This window comes from Talpa occidentalis, unplaced genomic scaffold, assembly GCF_014898055.3.
Source record: "Talpa occidentalis isolate TD23 unplaced genomic scaffold, MPIMG_talOcc4v2.1 talOcc4.5, whole genome shotgun sequence".
Lineage (NCBI taxonomy): Eukaryota > Metazoa > Chordata > Mammalia > Eulipotyphla > Talpidae > Talpa > Talpa occidentalis.
The window spans coordinates 88,535,709-88,553,230 of NW_023604861.1; positions in this window are offsets into that span (position 1 = coordinate 88,535,709).

A 17,522-nucleotide genomic window follows, 5' to 3' on the forward strand; every position below is an offset into this window, starting at 1 on the left:
CTAGTCAAAACCTGGGAGATATGAACTGGTATTGAAGGGCAAGTGAAAACACAAGACTCTTATCCAAAAGGAACTAAATATATACAAAAAGAAACTGATTATATTTCCTAGTGGATATAGAGTTATCACAATGTAAATAAAAGTTAGGTGGCAAACCACCACCTTCATAAACCAATATCCAACACACAGGGGTGAGAATAAATTTTTGATACTGTGACACTAGATTTTGGGGTTTTGTTTGGTTTATTTTATATCTGTAATCATGTTGTTTTTTCTCTCAAATGGACATATGATTTTGAAATTTTCTATTACTTGGAGGATTTAATGAACCTACTTGCAGTTCTGTATTGGCTATCTCTTTTTTTAAAAATTGATTTTTTTTAAATTTCTGGCTATTTCCACAATTTTAAATCAATTTTAGGTATTAAGTCAATTTTGGCATTGTACTGTCATTTAAACTATCATTGAAGTTTGGTCTCAATGATAACTTTTTCTTTCCATTAGTTTTCCTTAGTTTGTTTTGTGTGTTATTTAATTTTATATTGAGTTTAATGTTTATTTTATTTTCCTTCATTTTCACAATAAAAAAAAGTATCACTCAAATAGCCTTTCTTGTAAAATATGATTGATGACTTTTAGTTAATAGTACCAGGGTAAAAAAAAAAGTTTCCTACAAATTTCTAACATATCAAGTAAATCAGATCTCAAATTTAATTTTTATTAGGTATTTGGTGACTTCCTCTGGCATTAACCTTGCCCCTGATCCCTACCTCTCATTCAGAGTTCAGAATTTTGCAAACACATAGTTTTATTATTTTTTCTTTTTTTAATTTTATTTTTATATTCCCCATACAATTGCAACCCCCTTATTTTGACCCCAAGCCCTCCTTTCCCCACCCCCTACGCCCCATAGAGTGTCTCTGGTTCATAGTTGTTCGTTTATTTGATTTTTTTTTATTTTTTTCTTTCTTATAGTTATTCTTTTTCCTGGTCCCTTATTTAGGTTTTCTAGATTCCTGCTATGAGTGAGACCATCCGGTATTTTTCTTTTTCTTTCTGGCTTATTTCGCTGAGCATGATCCCTTCCAGGGCCATCCATGTTGCTGCAAATTGCGTGTGTTTACCTTTTTTGAATGCTGAGTAATATTCCATGGTGTATATGTACCACATCTTCTTGATCCAGTCATCTATTTTTTGGGCATTTGGGTTGTTTCCAAAGCTTAGCTATTGTAAATAGTGCTGCTATAAACATAGGGGTGCAGGTACTCTTTCGAATTGATGTTTCAGTGTCCTTTGGGTAAATACCTAGGAGTGGAATTGCTGCATCATGTGGAAGCTCTATGTTTAGTAGGTCAAGAAATCTCCACACAGCTCTCCATAGTGGCAACCACATAGTTTTAAACTGGAGATGACATAGGTCTCAGGGTGTAAGGGCTTTCTGGGAGGTGCAAACTCCCCCCTTGAAGTATCACTATGAGATTTGTTTGCGAGAGCAGGATGATATACACCAAGACCTCATAAAATTATATATTTTGAAAGATATTATTATTTCACTCAAATGGTAGAAAAAGCAACAAAAGAAATAACTGGAAAATGAGAACAAATTTTTAGACCATAAGAACAAAAGAGAGGTTCCAGGAGGGAAAGAAGAAGGAGGGTGATCAAAGAAGTAAAAAGGGTCAAATTTATGATGATAGAAGCAAACTAGATTTCTGGTGGTAAATATAATGTAGTGTATACAGCTGTTGACTTATAAGACTGTGTTCCTGAAATCTATTACAGTTATAAATCAAATGTCTAATAAAAATTAAATTTGAGATCCAATTTGTTTCTTCAATAAGAAAGGTATGAGAAAGATTCTATAATCAAAACATGTTTAAGTTTCTAATGGAAATGCAGTAATCTCACCAAAGCTTGAAATTTCACTTAAGCATCTAAAATAACCTTTACACACACACATACACACACACACATTTTCCACCATATAAGGAGTTACTAAGCCAAAACTGAGGCAAGAAAGCAGAATACTGGCAATGTGTTAAAGTTAGGTTTCTCTTCAGTTTCTTCATTCTTTTGGAGGTGAATACATGAGACCAGGCATAACTCATGCTTTGGTAGGTATCTTAGTTTCAACAGTTACAAATAAAGTGTATGGAGACCATACTTTGGAAATACTTATGCATTTCTAAACTATACCCTAACAGATCATTTTAGATTATCATTTTTCTACATTGTTGAAATATGCATTTGAGAGTTTATTATGTTTAACAGGTGCTTTTGTGATCGGAAATGTTGTTACCCTTTTACTGAAAGTTTCATTTTTCTGTTTTTGTTGGAACAGCCTAAATTTATCTAGAAATTGAGTCCTCTCTACAGAAGGCACCATTGCCTTTACTGGGACTGTGTTATAGAGTATCTGTTTTATTTAGAAATCTATCTCAAATAAGGGCAAACTGGGTTTTCACAAACAGGCTTTCATTTTATTTCATTTTATTTCTTAAAATTATCCCAGCATTGATTTGCATCAGTCTGACCAACCATACAATATCATCTCTGTGATCCTAGATTCACTGGCAAGAAAAATATTTTGGCAATTCTATCTGTATATACCTTATAAAATTTATTTTTACAAATCAAGAATCAAATAAATGCTTCCCTCCATTGCTCAATTCTTACTATGCTATTCTACCCTGAAGGAATTTTTTAAAAGTTTTCTCTCCTGTAGATGCTGACTTTTACTATCCCAAAATGACATAAATATCTCCTAATGATTACTATTTCCTTGAAATTTAAATAAAAAGTTGACCAGAATGGGAAATTAAATAAATGGGTGCAGGTCATGATTTGCACAGCCATCCTTTTCCCCAGGAGTGCCACCATTTAAATTAAGAGAGACAATTCAGCATTGCCCTAGGTTATTTTATGTCCATATATGTCTACACAACCTGAGAAGTGGAGCTAAGATAAACATTTCTCAAGTAAAACTACCATTTGCTTTTATTGCTTTTCGATTTTCAGTAAAGCCTCTAAGATTTAACTATAAGAACAGACATACTGATGCCTTCTCTCTTCCATGTACGAAGAGGATCATAAACAGAATGAAAATACTCCCATTTTTATATCTTTTTCCCAATAATATCCTAAACAATAAAGCAATAGAAAAATAGCTAAATGCTTGTAAATATCCTGCTTTACAAAAGCTGCAAATCAGTTCTTAACACGTTTGACCCAGGAAACTCAGTAAAAACTATCTTATGATGTTGATACTGCATAACAAAGCAGTTTCTGTTTTTCAAATAGCAATGTGCAAATACCACAGTGGTTAACTGAATCTTAATAATATTAATTTTAGGAAATTCTATCAATATTGGGTCTTTACTAGAAACAGATATAGATGTGGGACATTTTCTTTTTTAATTCCCTTTCTAATTAAAATCAATAGATTTGGGTATCATTTGTGTTCAAGTCATTTTATCTGTAAGTATAGATAAAACTCAGCTCAGTATGATTTTCATATAATCTCTTGTATTAATTTTCTAATGCTGCAAAACAAATCACCATAAACTTAGGGTTTTAAAACAATATTGACTATTAGTTCATTTTCTGGTGGTGAAGTATCTAGGTAAAAAATAACTGAATCCTCTGCTTAGGAACTTATCAGGCTGAAACCAAGGTGTTAGTCAGGATTACAATCACATCTAAGGCACAAAGTCCTGGGGTAAAACTGACTGTAAAATAAGGCTACAAAAGGGGCAGGAGAGTGAAAAGGAAAGGTGGGGCATCACAATGAACTATGGTGGAGACTATGGGTACCCTAGTGGCAGGTGTGACATGGATGCACACCTGAAGAGGTGGGATCCTATATTTCTGAATCATATACAGTGTTATAACCCAGTATTACCTTATGGAAAAAGAAATGGAATACTCTCCCCTTTGTTGAAATCAAAGTCAGTTGATTAAGGAATTGACCACTGCAAACTCTCTTTTGCGATATAAGGTGACATTGTGGAAGTAAAAGCCCTTAATATTTGTAAATCTCACTCACCACATTATTTTCTAGCAATTCAGCATTATATTATTGTATATTATAGTGAACATTATTATAATGATATTCAAGGCATGGTCATTTCAGAGGCAGGAATCTTGAGAGTCATCTTAGAATTTTCCTGCCACAAATATCTGACCAATCAATGACAATATGAACTGCCAGAGATTACATGGAAATCACAAACAACTGAAACTTAGGGAATTACAACTAAATAATAACTACTGAATTTTTTTTTTATTCTTATGGTGTTCCAGGAACTGTGCTTTGTGAATATTGAATTGAATTTTGGGCCAAGTGAATCTTCACAACAACACTGCAGGCTAGGTACTATCCTCATTATCATTATTATTATCCTTAAAAGTTTGGAGAAGTTAAATGGTTCTCTTGAGGTCAGAGGGCCTTTTAATAGCAAGCCTGGGAAAGGGCCATAACTCTCTAATGCTGTGTCTTTAACCCCACTAAATTAGCTAGTTTTTCAGCATCACATAAACTCTCACTGTTTGTAGATGAAAAAGGCAGGAAGGTAGTTGCTGGAACCACAATTGTTTAGAAGGCCTCTGCTGGGGGAAAGGTGCTGTGAAAGGATGAGAGTCTAAGGAAAACTATGAATCTGTTCTTGGGCTAAATTAACAGCCTTCTTCTTAAATGGGAACACAGGTTGTGTTTACAGGAACCTATGGCAGGTAGGGCATAATGATGATAGTAGACAATGGACTTCCCATGTCAAGGGGCTAGCAGACTTCTGATGGTCTGAACCGCTGAGCATTGAGCACCTGTTTTCCAGTAAGATCCACTGCCACCATTGCCTTTGGTTACATTATCAGCTAGAACAGCCTTTGCCAGAAAATTGTGAAAGCAGAGCTGATCCTTTCAACAGTATAGACAACAGCAAAGCCAGTCCAGATAAATGTATCACTCTATACATAACAACAATGACAGGTTATATGCCTCCAAATACACAATTGTGCCAGACAAACTTAACATTTTAGGAAGAGTGAACACTCCAACTAAATGAACAATTCCAAATTCATAGAAATCCTTGGATACAAATTATTATAGACATACGGTCTATAGCTTTCTCTTTCACACACTGGCAAGTTCAACATATTGACAATTTGACAATTGATGGCTCCAGACAACACAAAACTCTCCAGGCATCTTGAATTCTTATCCAAATCACCCACTGATATACTAGGAATTACATACTTCAACCTAGATAGAGGAGGCATACTGAAATTTCAACGCCACATCAGACCAACTTATAAGTTCTTACATGTGTTTTGTTACGTGAAATGCTTAAGTATAGTTCCACAAGGCCAGTGGTTTTTACACAATTATTGCAGGTAACGATGTGTAAATAACTAGCAATCACAGGAAAACTCCCTTAGAAATGTTATACAAATAGGTGACAAAATGTAATACAAACAGGTGACAAAACTTAAGGTTCATAGAACTGTATGTATTTTTGAGCTGCTTGTTAACATTTCCTTTAAAAATTATCATAGCTTTTCTATGAAACATTCACTTCAGTCACCAATTTTGATTTCAATACAGCACATGGATATTTGATGGGGAAAGCTTTTCTAACAATCTCTTTCTCTTTCTCAAACTTGTACTTAGTTGTAAATATATATAAATTGCTTTCTCAAGAATTCAATTATTGGACCTCTTCATTTTTTTCTGGAAATATTGAGTTTGCTACTCACTGTTTACAACAGAACAAATAACTAAACTGTCTTAAGAGTTTATTAAATTACACTGGAATGAATATGTTATGTAAGGCAAATGTTGCTTTTATTGTTCAGTGAAAGGTCTCAGTGTTCCAGACCTTGTGGGAATATCAGGACTTTGTTCCAGGGTCAGCTTGCCTCTCCTCAATTACTATTGCTGATCTATCCTTCAAAAAGACATTCTAGGATATAATCCTTATGTTTTCTATCATTTGTTTTATCTGCAAATTTCCTACTACAATTACTGAACAGAATTCTTTAAATAACATATTGGTTCTAAACCTAGTTTCCCTGGAGCGGCTATAGGAGAACCCAGAGAGGTGCAACGCATATCAAATGATAAAATTTCTGTCCATTGATCTGCTCTGCATTAAGGCTCGCCAGGACTTGTTGGAACTATGCCTTAAACATTGCTTTTAGGGGGACTTTTTCCACAACGTTGTACTGCACCCCCCTTGATTCTAATGATTAATCTTGAGGTGAATGTGTGACGTGATTAACTTCAAGCAACTGTCATGAGGATTGCACTGCATGTGTGCAGAGTGGCATGCTCTACTACCACTGCATCTGAGCTTGCATGGATGAGACTCCAGGACTGTTGTCCTGCCAAGTGAAAGACAGAAATAAAGACAGCAAAACAGAACATAGAGTCATACTTGCAACTTGTTTCTGAATAGGCTATACCTGAATCAGGTCCCAAACTTTGACTTTTATATTGCAGCGGACACTAAATTCCCTTGCATTTTTACTGTCCTGGGTTTTTCCACTCATTTCAGGACATGTCCTAACTACTCTGTCATTCCTGAAAAACTGATGTGGCAGCTGCTATTAGAGTACATGACCAAGGGACTTAAACCATAACTAACAGTCATGGAAGAGAAGTTACCACCAAGTAATATTATCCATGCTGAGATGTAAAAGGTATGGAAGAAAAGGTCAGGTCAAAGGGAAGGTGCAGGCACAGAGAATAATTGCAAATAGAGTGAAGAACACACATAAATTTTTTTTTTGTCTGAGCTTTTGGTTTTTCTATATTTGACCTACAAAATATTTTTTTTTATTTTTATGATTGATTGATTGATTTTACAAGAATCAGAGTACAAACCAGATGCCCGGGAGGGTGAAAGGATTCACCAGAGACAAAGCGGGGAACAGAACAGGCATTCTGACTGAAACACACTGCTGAGGGGAGCAGCGGGCGAGACAGGAGGGGTCTGCTGCGCCATGTGGGACCCTCACCGGCCAGCTGGGATCGAACCGGTGCTGCAGAGGCTGAGGACAGCTTCACAGCGCAGCGCTCAACCACCTGTGCCACCAGGGGAAGCCTAATTATTTTTTTAATTGAAAATACATCCATAAGATCAAAGTTCCGAAAATGTAGCAGGACATTGCAAATTCCCCAGAGAGAAGGCATTAGCATGTTTCATTATTTTCTTATCCTTTCCTTTGAGGTATTTTTATATGGCAGAGAAATGCTAGAAATTAAAATATTTTATATTAATATAAATGTGTATTTATTTCTATCATACAGTAAAGATTTACTAAGACACCCTAGTGAGAATTCTAGTAGGAAATTGTATCTATAAATTTTGAGCTCAGTGAAGAGGATAGAATTTGACAGTATTTGAGTGAACAACCACATAAATAAATGCAGTTAAATCTAGTGTTTAGTCAGATGCAAAATGTACAAGATACCTGATTACTTCAGGCTTATGTGCCTTTTTGGTAAGAAATAAAATGCTAAAATATTTAGTATTCTCAAGCTAAACAAGCAAAAAAAAAAAAAACAAACATTGATTTTCATAAAAAAAAATTTCTCCAATCAAGATTATCTACTTTATTGATTAAAACTATGTCAATGTGAAAATTGGCACTGATTTTTATTTATTTTTTTATTTTTTTATTTTTTATTTTTTTTAAAGATTTATTTATTTATTTATACAAGAACTGGGGTACAGGCCAGATGCGTGGGAGGGTGAGAGGATTCACCGGAGAAAGAGCGGGGAACAGAACAGGCAGACTGATGAAATACTCTGCTGAGGGGAGCAGTGGGCAAAATAGGAGAGATCTGCCGTGCCATGTGGGACCCTTACTGGCCGGCCGGGATCAAACCAGCGCTTTAGAGGCTGGGGACAGCTCCACAGCGCTGCGCTCAACCGCCTGCGCCACCAGGGGAGGCCCTGATTTTTACTTCTAAAATATAAATAGCTGACCCTGTGAAAAATCAACTACATAAATACGTATTTTTAATAATCTTTCACTTTTACAATTATTTGGAAGTTTTTCATTTCCAGTGAGAATTCATATATTTTATTTAATTCCACCTTAGAAAAACCCCTGAGAAAGATCTTATAATCAACCTCATTCTAGAGAGAGATGAGGAAAATGAAGTCCAGAGAAATAAAGAAGTCTCTTGTTATGTATGTCAGTGGCCAGCGGAAACAAGAATGAAGTCAGTCCATTCAATGCAAAACACACTGAGCATCCGATATACACCAGATGGAAATTTCTGATGGTTACACACAGGATTAAAAAGCATCCATTTTGAGGTGATTCTATCAATTATTTGTTTCTTCATTGGTGGGCCTTGATTCTGGATTTTTTTGTTAGTGGTACCATAGGGATTTTGCTTAACTTGCTATGAATTAAGTCAATTATGAGTGGTGTCTACTTGCCTACATTTAAGTATATAGGTTCTGTCCATTTCTTCCTCTCCTTTACTGTGATGCTGTTGACTCATAATATTCTTGCTCATGCTCTGGTTTTATATTCCTATTGTCATTTTGCTCAGGATTGTGGGTTTCATTTTTCTTGTAAAAAATCCCTTTCAACAATTCTGTGGAATATATAATAAAAAAATACAGGCAAAATACTGCATGAATAAATTTTAAACTTAATGAAAGAATTTAATGGCTGCTAGAGGAAATGGGGGGAGTGTGGGGAAATGTGGGAGGGAGGCAGAGGGCATATTGGCACAAGTAATTTTATGGACGGTGAATGGAACGTGTGCACATATGGAAGAGTACCCCAAAATTAAAATTAAAATAAATAATTAAACCTAAATAGAGCATCCATTTCATGTGTAGCTTCCTATGTGTTAGGATTGGCATGCACGTCTGTATTCTAAAGTGGCCTCAGCTTACGTATGCTTGGCTACTTAGGGATCATTTCCAAGGTTCTCTGTCCATTATTGTTCCCCTAATTTTGGAGGTCACAACTTGCTTGGATTTAAAAACCACTGCTTACAATAGAGCACTTTTTAGATCCACTGTCATTTATACTAGACTTCAACACATAATGTGGGAAGAAGTCATTTTAAACAAGTTAATTCCCAAAAAAATACCCTTTCCAAGGCCTTAACGCCAGAGCTTCTTACACAGGAGTCTGCAGTACCTGAATTCAGTTGAACTGTGGTTTCTGGATTAGTTGTTATAATGATAGTCAGATCATCTGGTAGTTCCCATGGCAGACAACTTTCCCTGAGATATATTCTGAAAATTCATCCATTAAAAAAATTAAAGAGGGGCCTTCCTAGTGGCGTGGGGGTTAAATCTCAGCACTATCACACTCTCACTGCTAATGCCTGAGTTCGGTCCCAGCCAGGGAGCTGACCCACAAGGCGCAGAAGACCGTTCCTGTCTCGCCCACTGCTCCCCTCATCAGTGTATTTCAGTAGACCTGCCTGTTCTGCTCCCTACTCTGTCTCTGGTGAATCCTCTCAACTCTCCCCCTACACCTCTGGCCTATACCCCAATTCTTCATTGCATAATAAATAAATGTTTAAAAGAATAACCAGAAATATCACAACCTAGTCAGCTAAAATAGCAATTGTCAAACACGATCCCTTTCACCTCAACAAAAACTCAGCAGTTTATCTCTGAATTTATTTTTCTGATTTGGAATAGACATATTTCATTAAAACTATTTTAAAATTAACAAATACTTGGGCCTCCCCTGGTGGTGCAGTGGTTGAGCGCCGGGCTGCGAGGCTGCCCACAGCCTCTGCAGCACTGGTTCCATCCCCGGCCTTGGGCAAGCGTCCCACATAGTGCAACAGACCTCTCCTGCCTCACCCGCTGCTTCCCTCAGCAGTGTATTTCGCCAGTCTGTCTGTTCTGCTCCTCATTCTGGCTCTGGTGAGTTCTCTCACCCTCCCACACTTCTGACTGTACCCAGTGCTTGTATAAATAAATAAATAAATCTTTAAAAAAAAATTAACAAATACACACTCCTGAAGCTTTGCTATCAGTGGGCCTATGCATTTCATAACAGTGTTAATTCTCTAAGATAGTTGCTTATGTATTTAAGAAATGTCATTTAAACTCAATCACTAAATTATACAGAATTTCTACTTATATATGACATAATGAAAGGTCAGTGATTTACCAGGAACAGTGCAAATTGTATGAACCACAACAGTCTCTAAATACTATTAAATCTTTGCATGTGTGTGTGTGTGTGTGTGTGTGTGTGTTAGTGGCACTAATTTTGATGATACATTTAAAAGCTAATGCTTAAATGTGAATTTTCAAGTTACAAATCCATATCTGAAAAAAAATACAATAAAGCATTCTAAGAGAAAAGGTAAAACTGAATAAGTCCCTTTCAATTTTATTATGTTTCTGGTCCTTTCAAGGTTTAAATGACTTTTGATTGAGTGCCAAATATTTACAGAACATGCCAAATATTTATAATACTTTGTCATTCTATCGTTGACAGGGCCACTTAAGCATTTCTCTCTATATCCCCATTCACTTTTATTTGTTTAGTTTTACTTTGTAAAAGCTTTCAGTTGTCATAAACCACAAAGATGTCAGAAGACAGAAGAAATAAAAATTGTAACCTGTGTTTTTTTTCCTCCAACCAAGCATCTCGTTTCTATTGCACACTTCAAAAGTTCAAACCCTTCAATTCTGAGTTAAGTTGAATGCAGTAAGCATTAATATCTAAGCCAAACCATAATTTAAATTGAATTTCAGCTAATCATGTATCTTTTTCCCTGTATGGTTAAGACTTAAAATAGAAAAGATACAAAGTAGAAATTGCAGTGTGATGTTACTGAATTATTTCTTCAATTATTACCATTATCTGTTTTCAGTTTTCATTAATCACTGTGTGGTTAGCAACAAAGTAGTTAAAATGGGCCAGGGCATCTTTCATGTTTACTAATAGAAGGGATAGAGATATTCAATAATTTGCAGCATCCTAGAATTCTTCTGAAATAGTGAATTCCAATTGCATTGTTAACTTACATCAGAAAATGAGCTCTACCAAATCAACTAATGAAGCCACTCTACAAAAAAAAAAAAAATACATTTATGAAAGCAGTTTATCCTTACTAAGTAGGTATGATTTAATGATCTGACATTTGAAACTCAGGCACTGGTTTGGAAATGCTCCCTTACTCTTTATTTTGTTAATGGCAACTTCTCCAAGCTAGGTTCCCCAGGAAAAAAATTCTGAGATAGAAATTAGCTAACAGGAAGCCTACTACGGAACGTTCTTAGGATCTACACCTATGGAAGGGAAAAGTAGAGAAGGAAACAAAATTAGACTGAGGAAGAAATTGACTTGCAATGAAAACCCCATCACCAGCCTTACCCAAAGAGGAAATACGAGACAGGAAAATTCCTTCAGTATTTTTCTGAATGGAATTCTTGGAGACGGGGTTTTTTAGTCCCTTCTCTCTGGACACTGGACACTCATGAAAGAGGCTTGACTTTGAACAAGGCAACTCTCTTCACCTTAATTTCCACAGTTATCTTTCTGCTGGTAAAATGGAAAATATTCAAAGACTGTCTATAATCTATAGATATCAAGAGAGATCTAAGCTGATGTATAAAGGTGAATATATGAGCATGTGAAGAATGAATTCACCTGTGGCTACCTGCTCAGAAGGGCCTTATATTTATTGATTTAATGCCCTGTTGTTGTTCTCTGGAAATGCTTAATACTTTTATTTGAATTTCAGATTTGCAAGTGAACCCCAATTGAACAGAGCATGCATGTATGTGGAAAACATATGCATTATCTGTATGTTTACTTGCCCCATGAGTACCCGATGCCAGTGGATCAATATTGTGTGGACATTCAAGACTTAAGCAGATACAAGGTAAGCCTGTTATATCTTACAATTAATAAGTAGATGCTGCTAGTACTAAGAAGTCATGTTTTTAGTTTGAACCAGAACAAGAAGTCAATGACATTCTAAGAAAAATAAATAACCAATACCCTATTTTATCCTTTCTTTCTCATTTTAATGCCCTGTGTTAGGCAGTCACTTATATTGAAAATTATAACACAGAGGAAAAGGAAAGTTAATAAAACTATAGTTTCTCCTTCTTTCAGTCCTTTTTTACTCATAAGTAAGCCAATGATAGTGTTGGTACAATATGTGAGTACCAAAAAAATGAAATAACTATTGAATTAGTTTTGCACAATATTTATACAGTGTGGCAAGAAAAAATGTATATACATGTGCAAGCTGTGAGACACAAATTATGTAATATCAGGATTCTGCATACACACTAAATGTTCTTATATTTGCATTTAAAATTGGTATTGTTAATTTAAATATGAATGACCCATTACAATTTTGCACTGCTTCAACAGATTGAGAAAAGATGACTATTTTCTTCACTTAGAGGGAAGAAATACTTATGAAGCCAGAATATGACAAATACCTTGAGTACATGGATATATATACTCAAAATTGATCATTTAGATTATATGGTAATAATAAAAATTTATATTTTTAGTAATAGAATTTGTTAGATGACAATATAGCTTTTTTTCCAGTCCATGTATTTTTTTTCATTCCTCTCAGATGTACAATAAAATGTTTTAAATCCTTAAAGTTCCCTGATAATGTACTAAAGTTATCTTTTGAAGAGATGAGAACTTGCATTTAAATTCTATTTTCTCCTAATTTTCCCTCCCAAGTACCATAAAGCAAAAGTCAAATAAGGGTTAAAATATTTAAAAAGCATTCAGATAACGCGATATTAATGAGGTTTAAGAGAATTATGTCAAATTAATACTCACTTTTATGAAACGCAGAGCTATATATCATTTATCTTGCCTGCTATCCAATTCTAACAAAGGGCATAAGCTGAATTCCTGAAAATTAACTGATTTCTTTACTGATGACTAAGAGTCCAAGAGGTTGAAGAGGTCATTCCAAACTAACTTACCAATCTTATTTGATAAACTGAAAATGATTTAAATAAATAACAAGAATAACACAGGAAAATAATAGAACAAATTTGAGAGGAGATGATCATAGTTGCCTGAATATGGAGACAAACTATTATATAAAGAATAGGGACAGAGGTTACATAATTATTTAGTTAAAATCAAGCCCAGATAAATATATACATCTATTAACATAGCCAGTCTAAGACTAAGACCTTCTTCATTTCAGACTCCCTTTGTTTTCTCTGAAACTAAATTTTTAGTTTCCTTTATGTATTTCCCAAGAACAGAAGACACACACATCTAAATTTAAAACTAAAATATAAGAAATACCTAGCAGGGGAAAACTGTGAAACAGAAGTCAGTCTATGAAACTTTCCTCATCATACAATTTAGATTCATCCTAAGATTGTTCTCCCTGGTACTTATCATGCAATGAAAAGTTTTGTCTTTTAAATTAAGTATAATCCAATTGTTCAATGGTATCATTTGTAACAGAAGCTTTAAAAAATAACCAAAAAACAAAACCGTAGGCCTGCAACTGATACCATTAAAAATCACACATAGCTTTATGTCTCTGTTTGAGTTTAAGGTCAACGCTGCTGTTCTAATTTTAATTATGAAGTCATATTTATTTCCACTGAATGATAATCTCAGTTCGAAATTACTTGGTGAGCTACAAAACCTGAAATTAACATGTTTTAATCACTTGAATAAGATATAAAGCCCATAAAAGCAAGTTATAGCTATTACTACTGTAATTTTTTTCACAAGCTCTATCTTCACTTTAAGGAATCACGATTTCATAAATTAGAGAATAGACAGGTGAACCCCCACCTTCATGAACTTAGTAATGCATTAAATTATTTTTCATATTTTACATATCACCTCCCTTTCAAACTTTATAAAGAATTAATACATAACTAATAACTAATACATAACTAATAACTAATACATCAACATAACTAATACAAAGTTTGTCTAGTTCTAATAAATGTTGATGATAATGTCTTATTTAAACAAATAATCAGAGCAATGGTGACCCATGATTTATTAGTATGTCAGTGGACAACCACAGCAGTGATGGTCAGTTATAAATATAATAGACAAGGATAATCTTATTGTCATTACAGAAAAAAAAATGCATAGCAATAATGCCAATACCTAACTTTTCAAATGTAATGAACAAAAACCAATGAATCACTGGCATATAAATCAAATATTAAAAAGTCAATTTATAGTAAAACTAGTATGTTGACACTTACAATACTAATTAAGGATAAGGTTATAATTTAATGATATTAAGAATTACATAAATCACCTATAGATTTTAAGAACATTATAACAAAAGTTATTGCAATTGATAAAAATGAAATGGAAAATCTTGATAGTCTTTAAAACTAAACTATAATTAAACAGACTTCCACAAAAATATTTTAGATCAAATGTGCTTACGTGTAACTCTTCCCACACATTTATTGAAGAAATAATACCAAGTTTATACCTATTTCCCAGAAAATGGGAAAAAAGAAGCATTTTCCAACTCATTCAATAATGTAAATAAAACCATGCTATCAATACCATAAGCTTTAGTGATATCCTTAGGAATTCATCTCCAACAGCGTGGAAAACAAAAGAGAACAGAAAAGGTGGAACTACATCAAACTTAAAAGCTTTGGCAAAGTGAGAGAAACTGTAACTAAACAAAAAGACACTACTGAATCAGAGAAAATATCTGCATGCCATACATCTGACAAAGGACTAATAGCAAAGATAGACAAAGGACAACAAAAACTCTACAAAATCAAAACAAATAACCCAACCAAAAAATGGACAGAAGAACTAAACAGATACTTCTCCAAAGAAGACATTTGAACTACAAGAATGTTCACCATAATGTAGTACTAGAGAAATGCAAATCAAGACCACAATGAGTTACTATTTCACACCTGTGAGAATGGCCCATCTCAAAAGGACAATAAACAACAAGTGCCGCCAGGATGTGGCAAAGAGAAAACCCTCCTACACTGCTGGTGGGAATGCCAACTGGGTGAGAAAGCAGTATGGAGGTGACTCAAAACATTAAAAATGGATTTGCCATTCCACCCAGTATGGCCACTCCAAGACAACTACCAAAAAAGTTCCAAAACAGTATTTCAAAAAGAAACTTACACTTCCATGTTTACTGCAGCACTATTTACTATAGCTAAATTATGGAAACATCCTAAATGCCCCAAAATAGATGAAAGAATCAAGAGGATGTGGGATATATATACAATGGAATATTATTCAGCAATCAAGACACATCATCTCATGCCAGGTGCTACAACATGGATGGAGCTGGAAGGGACAATGCTAAGTGAAATAAGTCAAAAAGAGAAAGATAAATACCAGATGGTATTTCTAAAATGTGGAATATAAAGTAACTAAAAGTCAGATAAAGACAAGCTTAAAAACGAATCCTTGAAAGGTGACTGCAGAACTGAAACACCACAGGGTAGGAAGCACAATGGACTAATGAGGTGGACTGTGGGTGGTCTGATGGGATTGCCTTACAGTAGTAATAACTGAATGGGGGAATCCAAATATTACCTCAATTAAAAATAAACAAATACATAAATTTATTTTTTAAAAAAACTAACCCTTAATACCTGACTGCTGAACTGAAGCAGCAGATAATGGCTTTTTGTTAACTCTTTTTGCTACTGATCACAGGTCTTTACTTTGATACTTCTACTAATTGTATTCTATTTTCTGATGTTGATGAATTACTTATTAACCTTCTTTATAAGATGAAGCCATGCTTCTTTTTTATTTTCAGTAATGTTTTCTATCATTATATTCAGTGTGACATTTTGAACTGAAAATCCCTTCTAGAGTCATAATTTCTTGAATTTCCCCTTTTATATTATCTTATCATGATGTGTATCAATTTTTTCCCTAAATTTGCTACTGTTTGTCATAAACCCTTCCTGTCCTTTTTTCTAACTCCTGTCCTTATAAAAATTTCTAGTACATAATAAGCACTCAAATAATGAGTTAAAGTCATAAATTGGCATTATATTAAAGAATAAAGGAATGCAAAGATAAATATAAATAGCTCATCCTGAAGCAGCAACAAAGTCTCTGAAGGAAATAGCCATCCACATTATTTCTGTGATGATGGCTTTCAGACACCTTTAAGTGGAAAAAAGGAACAAACATTTAAGAACACTATGGCAGATAATTTTTGTTCACTGTATCTCAATCAACTGATTTATAATACAGGTTTTTTCGTTCATATTAGACATTACAGCCTCAAAAGGATGAGATTCCTAGGTGGTAGGTGATGAGACCTACATGCTAATCAGTTCTTACATAACCTACTCATGCCTGGGCCCCCTAGTGATGACTTCAGTCAAAGGCATCGTTCTGGGTTTTCAAGGCATTTCCAAAAGGCCTCATCTCTGCCCTACTAGAGAAAGACTATATTCAACCTTTATTTGTCTAAAATTTTGTCACAATATGGTTTTAATTGTGAAAATTATGACTATATGAATGAAAACATACAGACCGCTTTTTCAAAGCTTGCTACCCCAAAGGATTCAGCCTCTGCAGTGACTCAAAGGCAGCTATAATGTGGGAAGATTTCATTGTAGAAAGTGGGAAAACCAGGTGTGCCCTCTTTGTAAGCAAGGGGATGCTGCAGTGCTATTAGTGGGGCATCATATGTGGTAGGTTAAGAGTGTATATTCGAGGGCCTCCCCAGTGGCACAGCAGGTTGAGCGCAGCACTGTGAAGGTGTCCACAGCCTCTGCAGCACTGGTTTGATTCCCGGACAGCCAGGGAGATTCACACATGGCGCGGCAGACCTCTCTTGTCTCACCTGCTGCTCCCTTCAGCAGTGTACTTCTGTCCTTCTGCCTGTTCTGCTCCCTGCTCTGTCTCTGGTGAATTCTCTCACCCTCTTGCGCCTCTGGCCTGTACCCCATTGCTTGTATAAATAACTAAATCTTTTTAAAAAAATTGTATATTTGAATTGTCTAGTTGGCCCTAAGTTAAAAGACATGCAGATACTGGGGAAGCTGTCAGACCTGGTATTTGGGGTCAGTCTCTAGAAGGGTTATAGTTTGACTTTTTTGACTGACTGAAACAAATTATACATTGACTCCCTGGGGTGGCTGTTGCAGGGTTGGAGACAGATTTCTATTTTCATGTATTGCCTGGCCTTTGTTCATGTCTCTCATTACACAACAGGAAAGAACAGATGCTAAATAAAAGTGATCAGAACATAGCACGAGACTTCTCAACTATATAAAGAATGGAGAGAAGGATGTCAATCATGAATTTAAAACAGAATATTAATCAATGAAAAAGAGTGTCTTGTAAAGTAAATCAATGAATGTCCCAAGAGGTTAAAAGAAATAGCTTACAGGACCTCCCTGGTGATGCAAGGGGTTAAGTCTCAGCACTGAAGCTATCCGCAGTCACTGCAGCACCAGTTTGATCCCTGGCCAGGGAGCTACACACATGGCACAGCAGACTTCTCCTGCCTCCCCTGCTGTTCCCCT